A 10638-nucleotide genomic window follows, 5' to 3' on the forward strand; every position below is an offset into this window, starting at 1 on the left:
TCCTTGCTGCCTCGTTCCCATACGGCGTTTCCCATACTCTGTGAGCAGACAATTCTGGTGGGCTAGTGATACCTGGGAGTTCAGCGAAACTAGCATGTTATGTCTACAACTGCATAAACAGAGGTGCTGACTGTCCTGACAGGGTATGCTTTCCCTTCGAACCAGAACTTGCTTCTAACACAGAAAGAAGGCAATGGCGTTCTAAGAAACACAAGTGACCAAGGAACCCTATCACAGTCTTACACAGGTGACTTCCTTGTAGCGATCACCTGCTAAAAATGATGACGTAGAAGGAAAAGGAAAATTAGGGCAACCCATAGTCCCTTCTCCTTTCAGTCCTTCTTTACTCATCAGTAAGAAGGCAGAGACTGTTGGTAGAATGTGCACACATCGGGATGTGAAATAAAAACAGTTGAGTTACTTTCTGCAGCATTTCTACTATTCATGTAAGAATTGAATATATAATGCACGTATGGTAGAACTGTATCATTTCAGAGATTCCACACGTAAATACTCTTGTATTTGCATTTAAAACTGGCACAGCACAATATAAAGAAATATAAGCTAATAATTGACAATTTTAACTTTTTCTTTACTTAGGACAACGTTAGATAGAAAATAAAAACACCATAACACGTCAAGAAGGAGACCCTGGAAGAAAAGGAAAAAAATCTCTTTATTTTACTACCTTTAATGGCATCTTTTTTCCCCCTGCCTTTTGAATAAAGGGCTCTGCATTTTCATTTTGCACTGAGCCCTGCAAATTACGTAGCTGGCCCTGATTATTCGTTTCTGTCTTGCAGAAGCTGGAAAGCTACAAACTCTAAAAACTAGAATTCTGCATGCGAAATGGTTTCCACAAATTACATGCCCTTGAAAGAAATTTGAATGGAAAAGAGAAACAGATGCTATTTTCCTGCTGCTTTCAGCAGTGTTCCATGGGCAGGAAGGATTGTGGAGATGCCAGGGGTCCATCTCCAGCCTTGTGGATGATATGACAGAGTTTCAGTGGCGAAAGTAGCAGGCTCTGTCTTCCAGGATCGAAGAAGCAGCAACGGTTGATGCAGTAGCTTAGATCCTGTCCTAAATTCTGAACCACAACTATGGCGGCGAGTTCTTGAACACAATTGCTGCCAGCTCTGGAGTTTTCTAGGAGTCATTCTTGGATCTTCAATTTACAGCCTGCTCCTCCAAACTTTCCAGTAATTTTGTAAAACCTACAATTCCCTATACTAAGTTCTTCTTTTTTTTCTGCTTAAAATATCTAGAATACAGTTGTTCAAAATCAACTGCCAAACATCACACATTCTTGTGGAATATACCTCTACCATACCCTCATTAATAATGATGAAACTAAGCTAAAACATCTCATCGATTCAAAAAAATGCAATGCACAGCTTGTAAGTATGCATTTACTCATTAAACGCTTTCTTAAAACAAACAAATCCTGGAGTAGTTTCTTTGACTACACTGATCCCCGTCACGATGGTCCCAACTCCCAGACTTCACGTTCAGAGCCTTTTCAACAGCAGTTCTCTTTTTTCAAAGTAGGATTTGAAAAGTCTATTCTGTCAAGCCCTTCTTACAAAGCCTCAGATCCATCCAGGCTTTGACCATAAGTAGAAAAGCTCCAGGCCCAACTTCCACTTCCTGAAGTTAAACAGACCTGACCAGCCGTCTTGCGCCTCTGACTGCACCTCGTCCATGCTTGCCCCACATGCCCACCTGCCTCCTGAGAACTTGTCGTTCCTTTACCCCTCCATTTCTTCAAGCAATACCAATTGCTTGGAACCTCATCAACCTTCCCTCCCATCAGCAAAGGTCCTGTGCCCAAGGAGCTCCCAAGTTAAGAGAAGCAGGAGAGTAAATAAATCAAATAAGAAGGGTGAGCTTTACGAAGAGATCCTCACCCAGACGGGCCTGGAGGCCAGCCTGCGGAGACTAGTCAGGTGGTGACCATCTTCTTGATGAGTTTCACGGGATCTATGCAGGTAGAATCCAGGGCACACAGATCCAAAAGAGCAACAGGTTTTTCTCCAGGACCATGGGGGCTTCCATGACTCCAGGGTTCTGCCCCACTCATCTTGGGACAAGCTTCTGTACATCCTGGTTTTGCATCTTCAGAAGATGCTGGGAGCCCTTGCGCTTCTCCTGGGCCAACTGATGAAAGTGGCCCACGCCCTCCAGAGCCACATCCTTGAGTAGAAATAGAAGCCCAGAGATAGGGAGGTGTAGGAGGCCCCAGATACCTGTTGACAAGGTGGTTGATAGCAATCTCCAACTCAGTGAAATAATTCTGATGAATCTGGGAGCTCATGGTTGATCAGCAACAGGGAACTAAACTCAAAATACCTTTGTTGGCTGGTCCTGGAGGCAAAGAATGGCTGGAATGATGGTTGCAAAGGTTGCAACTGGCAGATAGGTTGGAGGATAGTCAGAGGCTGGAAGAAGGGGCATCCCCAGGTCTGTTCTGTCCAAACACTGTTGAAGCAAGAGACAGATCAGCAGATCACCAGGTGCACTGCTCCAAAGACTATCTTTTAAAATGGTAGATCCTATTATCTGGTGTGCCACTGATGTCCAGAAACACTGCTAAAGCCTCATTTGAGTTTTAGTTTGTTTAATTTGCTGGTTTTATTAAGTAGATGATCATATAGGTTTCCAAATAATAGTTTTATCTTTCCTTTCCAATCTTTACACCTAATATTTCTTTCTCTTTCGTTATAGCATTTGGCCCCTTTTATAGTCACACCCATTTTTGTCCTATACCCGCCCCTTCCTTAGCCCCTAGGCAACAACTAATCTCTATCCTATGTCTATAATTTTGTCATACGGTATAGAACATATTGCAATTTGCTTTTTTCCTTCAGTATAATTCTCAAGATTCATCAACGTTGTACAAATCAATCGTTCATTCCTTTTCTATTGCTGAGCAGCATTCCATGGTATGGGTATACCACAGTTTAACAATTCACCCCTTGAAGGACATCTGGATTGTTTCCAGTTTGGGGCTATGATGAATAAAGCTATTATAAACATTCACATACGTGTTTTTGTGTGGACCTAGTCTTCATTTCTCTGGGATAAATGCCCAGGGATGCAGTTACTGAGTCATATAATAGTCACGGGCTTAGTTGTTTTTTTTTTTTTAACATTTTCCAGAATGGCTGTACCATTTTAACATCCCCACCAGTAATATATAAATGAGTGATCCAGTTTCTCCATACTCTTGTGAATATTTGGTGTTGTCACTATTTTTTTTTTTAAAGATTTTATTTATTTGACAGAGAGAGAGATAGCCAGCGAGAGAGGGAACACAAGCAGGGGGAGTGGGAGAGGAAGAAGCAGGCTCCCAGCAGAGCCAGGAGCCCGATGCGGGGCTCAATCCCAGGACTCTGGGATCACGCCCTGAGCCGAAGGCAGACATTTAATGACTGAGCCACCCAGGCGCCCCACTATTTTTTTATTTAGCCACTCAGATAGGCATGTAGGGATATCTCATTGTGGTTTTAATTTGCATTTCTCTAGCGGTTCATGATGTTGAACATCTTTTCACATGTTTTTTTGTCATCTGTATATCCTTTTGATGAAATGTTTGTTAATACCTTTTGCCCATTTTCTAATTGAATTGTTTTTTTACTATTGAATTTTGATAGTTCTTTATACATTCTAAATACCAGGCCTGTGTTGGATATGTGGTATGCAAATATTTTCTCCCACTCTATAGCTTGTCTTGTCATCTTCTTAACAAGATCTTCTACAAACATTTTTAATTTCTTCATAAAGATCTTATTTTTAAGTAATCTCTACACCCAACATGGGACTCGAACTCACAACCACGACATCAAGAGTCACATGTTCTACCCACTGAGCCAGCCAGGTGTCCTGCAAACATTTTTAATTTTGCAGTGTACTTAACAATTCTTTCTTTTATGGACATGCTTCTGGTGTTAAGTCTAAGAACTCTTTGCCTGTTTCTAGTTACCAAAGATTTTCTCTTATGTTTTTCTCTAGAAGTTTTAGTTTTACATGTCACATTTATGTTTTTTGTTAATTTTGAGTTAATTTATTAGTTTTGAAGTTTAGGTAAAGGTTTTTGTTTTTTGCTTTGTTTTGGGTTTTTTGCCTATGAATGTGCAATTGTTCCAGCACCATTTGTTAAAAAGACTATCTTTCGCTTTTGCACCTTCGTCAAAAATCAGTTGAGCATATTTCTGTGGGTCTCTTTCTGGGTTCTCTATCCTGCTTCCTTGATCTATATATCTATCCCTTTGTCAATACCACATTATTTTGATTACTGTAACTATCTAAGTCTCAAAATTGGGAAGATTTCCAATTTATTCTATTTTTTAAGATTATTTTAGCTATTTAGTTCCTTTGTTTTTCCATACAATTTTTAAAATAATTTTGTCTGGCAACGCCTGGGTGGCTCGTCAGTCAAGCACCTGCCTTTGGCTCAGGTCATGATCCTGGGGTCCTGAGATCTAGTCCTGCATCAGGCTCCCTGCTCAGTGGGGAGCCTGCTTCTCCCTCTGCCTGCCACTCCCTCTGCTTGTGCTCTCTCTCTCCCTCTGACAAATAAATGAATAAAATCTATTTTAAGATTTTTTAACGATTATTTTAAAATAAAATAAAGTAAAATAAAATAAAATAAATTTTGTGTGGGGCACCTGGGTGGCTCAGTTGGTTGAGCATCTGACTCTTGATCTCAGCTCAGGTCTTGATCTCAGGGTTGTGAGTTCGAGCCCTGCATTGAGCTACCTGCTAGGCATGGGGCCTACTTAAACAATAAATAATAAAATAAAATAATCTTGTCTATATCTACAAAATATCTTGCTGGGATATTGATGGGAATTGCATTAAACCTATAGACCTATTTGGGGTGAATGGACATCTTTATAATGTTGAATTTTCCAATCCATGAAGATGGTATGTCTCTCTTCCTTTGATTTATCAGCATTGTACTTTTCAGCATACAAGTGCTGTATATATTTTCTTAGGTTTACACCTAAGTATCTAAGTATTTCGTTTTGTTTTGAGTGGCTAGACATTATATTATACTTTTAATTTCTATTTCCATGTGTTCATTGCTAGTACATAGAAATACAATATTGTTGAATTCACTTATTCATTCTAGAAGTTTTTTTGTTGATTCCTTGATATTTTCTATGTAAATAATCATGTCAGGTGCATATAGGGATAGTTTTATTTCTTCCTTTCTAATCTGTATGCCTTGTATTCACTCTCCTACCTCTCAATTCACTAGCTAAAACTCCCAGCACTGTGTTGAATGACACATGACAAGAATGGACATCCTTGCCTTGTTCCTAATCCTAGGGGAAAACATTCAAATTTTTTTACCATTAAGTATACTGTTAACCATAGTTTTTAAGTTAGCTGTTGCTTTTTATCAAGTTGAAAAAGTTCCTCTTAGGGGTGCCTAGGTGGCTCTGTCAGTTAAGTGTCTGCCTTCAGCTCAGCTCAGGTCCTGGTCCCAGGATCCTGGGATCAAGCCCCACATTAGGCTCCCTGCTCAGTGGGAAGCCTGCTTCCTCCTCTCCCTCTGCCACTCCCCCTGCTGGTATTCTCTTTCTCTGTCAAGTAAATAAATAAAATCCACAAAGAATGAAGGAAGGGAAGGAGGGAGGGAGGGAGGGAGGGAGGGAAGGAGGAAGGGAGGAAGGAGGAAAATTTCTCTCTACTCCTATTTTTTCTGAGAGTTTTTATCATGAGTGATTGTTGAATTTTGCCAAATGCTTTTTCTGCATCAATTAATATGATCATGTGAACTGTCTCCTTTAGCTTGTTAATATGGTCGATTGCATTGATTCGTTTTCAATTTTTAATTTTTCTTGTTTTCTGATGTATTTAAAGCATTAAAAATGTTTGTTTTTTAAGTAGGCACCATGCACTTGTGGGGTCTGCACTCAAGACCCTGAGATGGAGTGCATGCTCTACTGACTAAGCCAGACAGACACCCCCAACTATGTTTAAATTAATCATTTTCACTTTAAGTATTTCTCTGGTTGTGTCTCACAAATTTTAACATGTAGGATATTTATTACCATTCAATTTTAAATATTTTATAATACCCTTTATAGCTTCCTTTACTAGACGAATTGGATTTTTAAGTCATCTTTTCGTTATTTTTTTTTTTTACCATTTTTTTAAAAGATTTTATTTATTCATTTGACAGAGATAGAGACAGCCAGCGAGAGAGGGAACACAAGCAGGGGGAGTGGGAGAGAAGAAGCAGGCTCCCAGCGAAGGAGCCTGATGTGGGGCTCGATCCCATAATGCTGGGATCACGCCCTGAGCCGAAGGCAGACACTTAATGACTGAGTCACCCAGGCCTCCCTTACCATTTTTTAAAACTTATTTACTTGTCAGAGAGAGCAGGAGCAGGCACAAGCAGGGGGAGCAGCAGAGAGAGAGAGGGAGAAACAGACCACCCACTGAGCAGGGAGCCCCACGCAGGGCTTGATCCCAGGACTCCAGGATCATGACCCGAACCCAAGGCAGACGCTTAACTGACTGAGCCACCCAGGTGCCCCTTGTCATTAGTTTTCTAACTTCACTGCAGTACAGACCAGACAACAAATATTGTCTGATATCACTGAAATTTATTTAGGCTTCCTTTTCTTTAAAGTATATATATTTTTTATTATTGAAGTAATGTTGACATACAATGTTATATTAGTTTCAGGTGTACAACATTGTGATTTAACAATTCTATGTATTATGCTGTCATCCATTTTTGTAAAGATTTGTGTGTGTTCAGAAAAAGTATGCTTCTTTAGCTGCGTAAGTCTACATGTATTTCATACATATATGTTGCTTTAGTTACTATTTTATTGCTCATATAGTCTATGTTTGCTTATTTTTTGTCTGCTTATCAGTTTCTGAAAGATATGTGTTGAAATCTTCAACTGCGATTGACTTATCCATTTTCCCCCACCGTCTTATAGGCTGTTGTGTTTTATGTTTTGAAGCTGTGTTTTTAATGCATTTACACTTATAATCATTGTGTAGTCCACTCTACTCTTCCTTTTTCCAGTAAAAAATATGCTTTTTACTACTTCTGACATTTCTGTGCTTAAGCTTATTTTGTCAAATGTTAAGACTACTACTCCAGCTTTCTTTGGATTTAAAATTACCTAGTAGAGGCTCAGTTGGTAGAACATGCGACTTTTGATCTCAGGGTTGTGAGTTGGAGCTCCACATTGGGTGCAGAGATTACTTAAAAATAAAATCTTTAAAAAAACATAAAATCTAAAAAAAATAAAATAAAATTACCTGGTGTATTTTCCAAACCTTTCATTTTAAATTTTTGCTGCTTTATTTTAAGTATGCATCTATTGTATTCTTTTTAAAAATTATTTAAGTAATCTCTAACCCCGTGTGGTGTTCAAACTCACGATCCTGAGATCAAGGGTTGCATGCTCCTTTGACTGAGCCTGCCGGGCACCCCTGCATTTTTTTCTTTTTAAGATTTATCTATTTGAGAGAGAGAGAGCGCGCACAAGGGGGGGGGGTAGGGAGTGAAGAGAGGAAAAGGGAGAGGGAGAAGCAGACTCCCCACTGAGCAGGGAGCCCGACATGGGGCTCATCCCAGGACCCTGGGATCATGACCTGAGCCCAAGGCTGACACTTAACTGACTGAGCCACCCAGGCACACCCTCTGTATTGTTTATTTCAATGATTACATGTATCATACTTAGTATTTTTACCTAGTTCTTTGACTTCTTGTTCTTGCATATTAGTATCTTTATCATCTTGAATATGTTTTCATTTTTAAAAGTATCTCATCCAGTAATTCTGCCTTAAATATTGTACGTTGTTCAATGTATTGTCTCTCTTTCATAGTGATTGTCCTTCTTAGGTGTCTAATTACCTTGGTTTATGACTTCATGTTCTTCTAGTACTAGTTACTCTCTGCTTATACGCGTTGAGGAGGGGCTGAAGGGAAGCCACCACACCTTTCTCCGTGAATTTAAAGACAAAGGATGGAATAAGCTCCAGGGTGGAAAGCCTCAGACAAGGTTCCTTTCACTAGCACTCTATTAGACCATGCCTCCGGCCAGGGACTTAACCTACAAGCTGTTGGGAAGAAACCCCAGTGTAAGAGGCATCTCCTTAGTTTATGACTGCCCAGGCCTGGACGGAGGAGCAGGGAGAGAGAAGTGATACTCACCGATTCTTCACCCCGACAGGGATTTGCACTACCCTGTTATTCTGGTGACACAGTGAGTCTGAGTTACCATTTAATGCGGGAAGGGGAAAAATAGAACTTCAAAGCCCCATTGTCTCATTGCCCTCTAATCCTCCACCATGGCTAGAGCCGCTAATACTAGTGAAGACACGCACTCACAAACACATATATGCGCGCTTGCACATGCACACACACGCGCACACACACACAGAGCTAACTAAAGCTTTCCTTCTCCCCAGGGGTTTCTCATGGTATTTGTTGCTGACTTCTCAGATCTGTGCTTCTCTCTGGCTTCCACTGTTTCCCTAGGGTTGATTTTGGGGAGGAAGCCAGCAGGTGGTGCTAGTTCACCATTTTGATAGGAGATGAGTTTTTAAGAGACCGTGCTGGCTGTGGTGTAGAAAACAAGAGTTTAGGAGGGCAGGCTCAGGACTAGGCAGACAAGGAGGTTATTAAGGTATTTCAGGTCAAAGGTAATGATGGACTTGGATGAACTAGGCCGCTAGCAGTAAAGATGGAAGAAATTAGATTCAAGAGTTCTGGAGGTACAATTAGTAAGTCTTGCTGATGAACTGTGTTTAGTTGAAGAAAGAATAAATAATGGCTACCATTCAGCATAAAAAACTGGATGTATGAATGGAGCCATTTTTAGGATAAAGATTGACAGACAAAATTGGGGGACTTTCAGTTTTAGAATTCTGTATTACATATTCTTATTGGATAAAACAGCAAAAGCCCTGAACTGGGTGAGTTCCCAGGCAGGGTCTTCTGCCACTCTCCCCACCTTCAGAACCACGTCTCCCTTTTGTCTCTGTCCCATGCCAAGAAGGCCTATCACAGATGGGCTTCCTGACGGTCTCAGGGTCTCATTTCAGAGTCTCTGTCACTGTTAGGGGAAAGCACATGGCATGTATGACCTCCAAGCTTTCTGCTCACTGGGATCAGTCACTGCAGCTCCTCGTTTCTAATTTCCCATTTGCTGCTCTTTAGTCATCTTGACTTCACTTTCCCTTCCTGTCAGCATCCCAATTTCTTTTTGCCTTAGTCTAGAGGAACTGTATAATCAGGTGCTCTGCTCCCCCCTGGCGGTGTGGGGGGCAAGTGACGACAAGGTGAAGACAACTGTAGTCAGTAGCCTGACTTCCATCCTGCTGAGGCCATTCCAGTGTTTCTAGGTCCTGGCCTCCAGAGGTGCTAATAAATATCCTTTTGTTCAAGCCAGAGGTAGTTTTTGTTGCTTGCAATCAATGAACCTTAATAATAACCACACTTTATGAAGTACCAGGACATGAGTGCAGCCTAGCCCCAACGCCCAGCTTCACCATAACAGTAACAGGTGGGTTAGTGTTGACCCTAACACACCTCCACCCTCCCACTCACAAGCAGCCCTTTGTTTTCTCAGAACTGTCCCTGCCTAGCCTGCTAGGCTTCTCTTTTGTTTGTAACCAAGACTTCCCACACATTCACAGCTGAAGTAAACTGATGTCCAGGGTAGTATTCAGGCAGTATTTTGACCAAAAGGGAGTGTGTTTATTTCCACTGCCCAGAATCTTACTCATCGGGCCTCTGAACTCAATTCCAACTCAAGTCTGAACTGAGGGCTCCCTTCCCAACAAGGTTGGTTAGAATTGTTATCTGAAGATGACCAGTGTCTCACCGAGCTTCTTCTTCACCCAAGTTGGATCCCTAAGAAAGATTAGAGGGCCTCTCAGGTCTTTGGTGGTCTTAGTTTCTACACTTCACTAACAATCACGCTTATAAGGGTTTAAATCTAGCTAGGACTGCTGTTCCAGGATGCATCCCATAGCACCCTTGTCACATGACTTGATGCAAACTCTTCCAAGCCTTACAGAGAGATTTTTCTTCCTTCCTACTTTTGTGTACCCAGAAGCTATATATGTAAATTCTGACAATTATCCATGTTACCAAATACATTTTATGAGGAGTCACGCATACCAGTAGTGACATGAGCATTAGTACCTTTGACACCACACGTAATTCTTGATGACAAATTCTACTGTTTTGTATCCATCACTCTTCTTCATCACTTCCAAAGCCTCTACTTCTGTAACATTTTGGCATGTTCTAACCAGAAGTCCCAATTTTCCTCTGCAATATCTATTGCTATTTCACATCTCCAGTTAACAGCTGCCTATAACCTTGAATTAGGGTTCTCCAGAGAAACAGAACTGAGAAGTGTGTGTGTGTACGTAAAGAGATTTGTTAGAAGGTAGTGGTTCATGATTATGGAGGCTGAGAGGGCTCACCGTGTGCTGTCTGCAAGCTGGAGACCCAGGAAAGCCAGTGGCATAGTTGAAACGCCTGAGAGTCAACGATGTCAATTCTGGTCCAGGTCTAAAGGCCTGAGAAACAGGAGTGCCAGGGGCAGATGATCAATGTCTCAGCTCACCATCAGGGAGAGTGAA

This window comes from Ursus maritimus, unplaced genomic scaffold (assembly GCF_017311325.1).
Source record: "Ursus maritimus isolate PB19 unplaced genomic scaffold, ASM1731132v1 scaffold_16, whole genome shotgun sequence".
Classification (NCBI taxonomy): domain Eukaryota; kingdom Metazoa; phylum Chordata; class Mammalia; order Carnivora; family Ursidae; genus Ursus; species Ursus maritimus.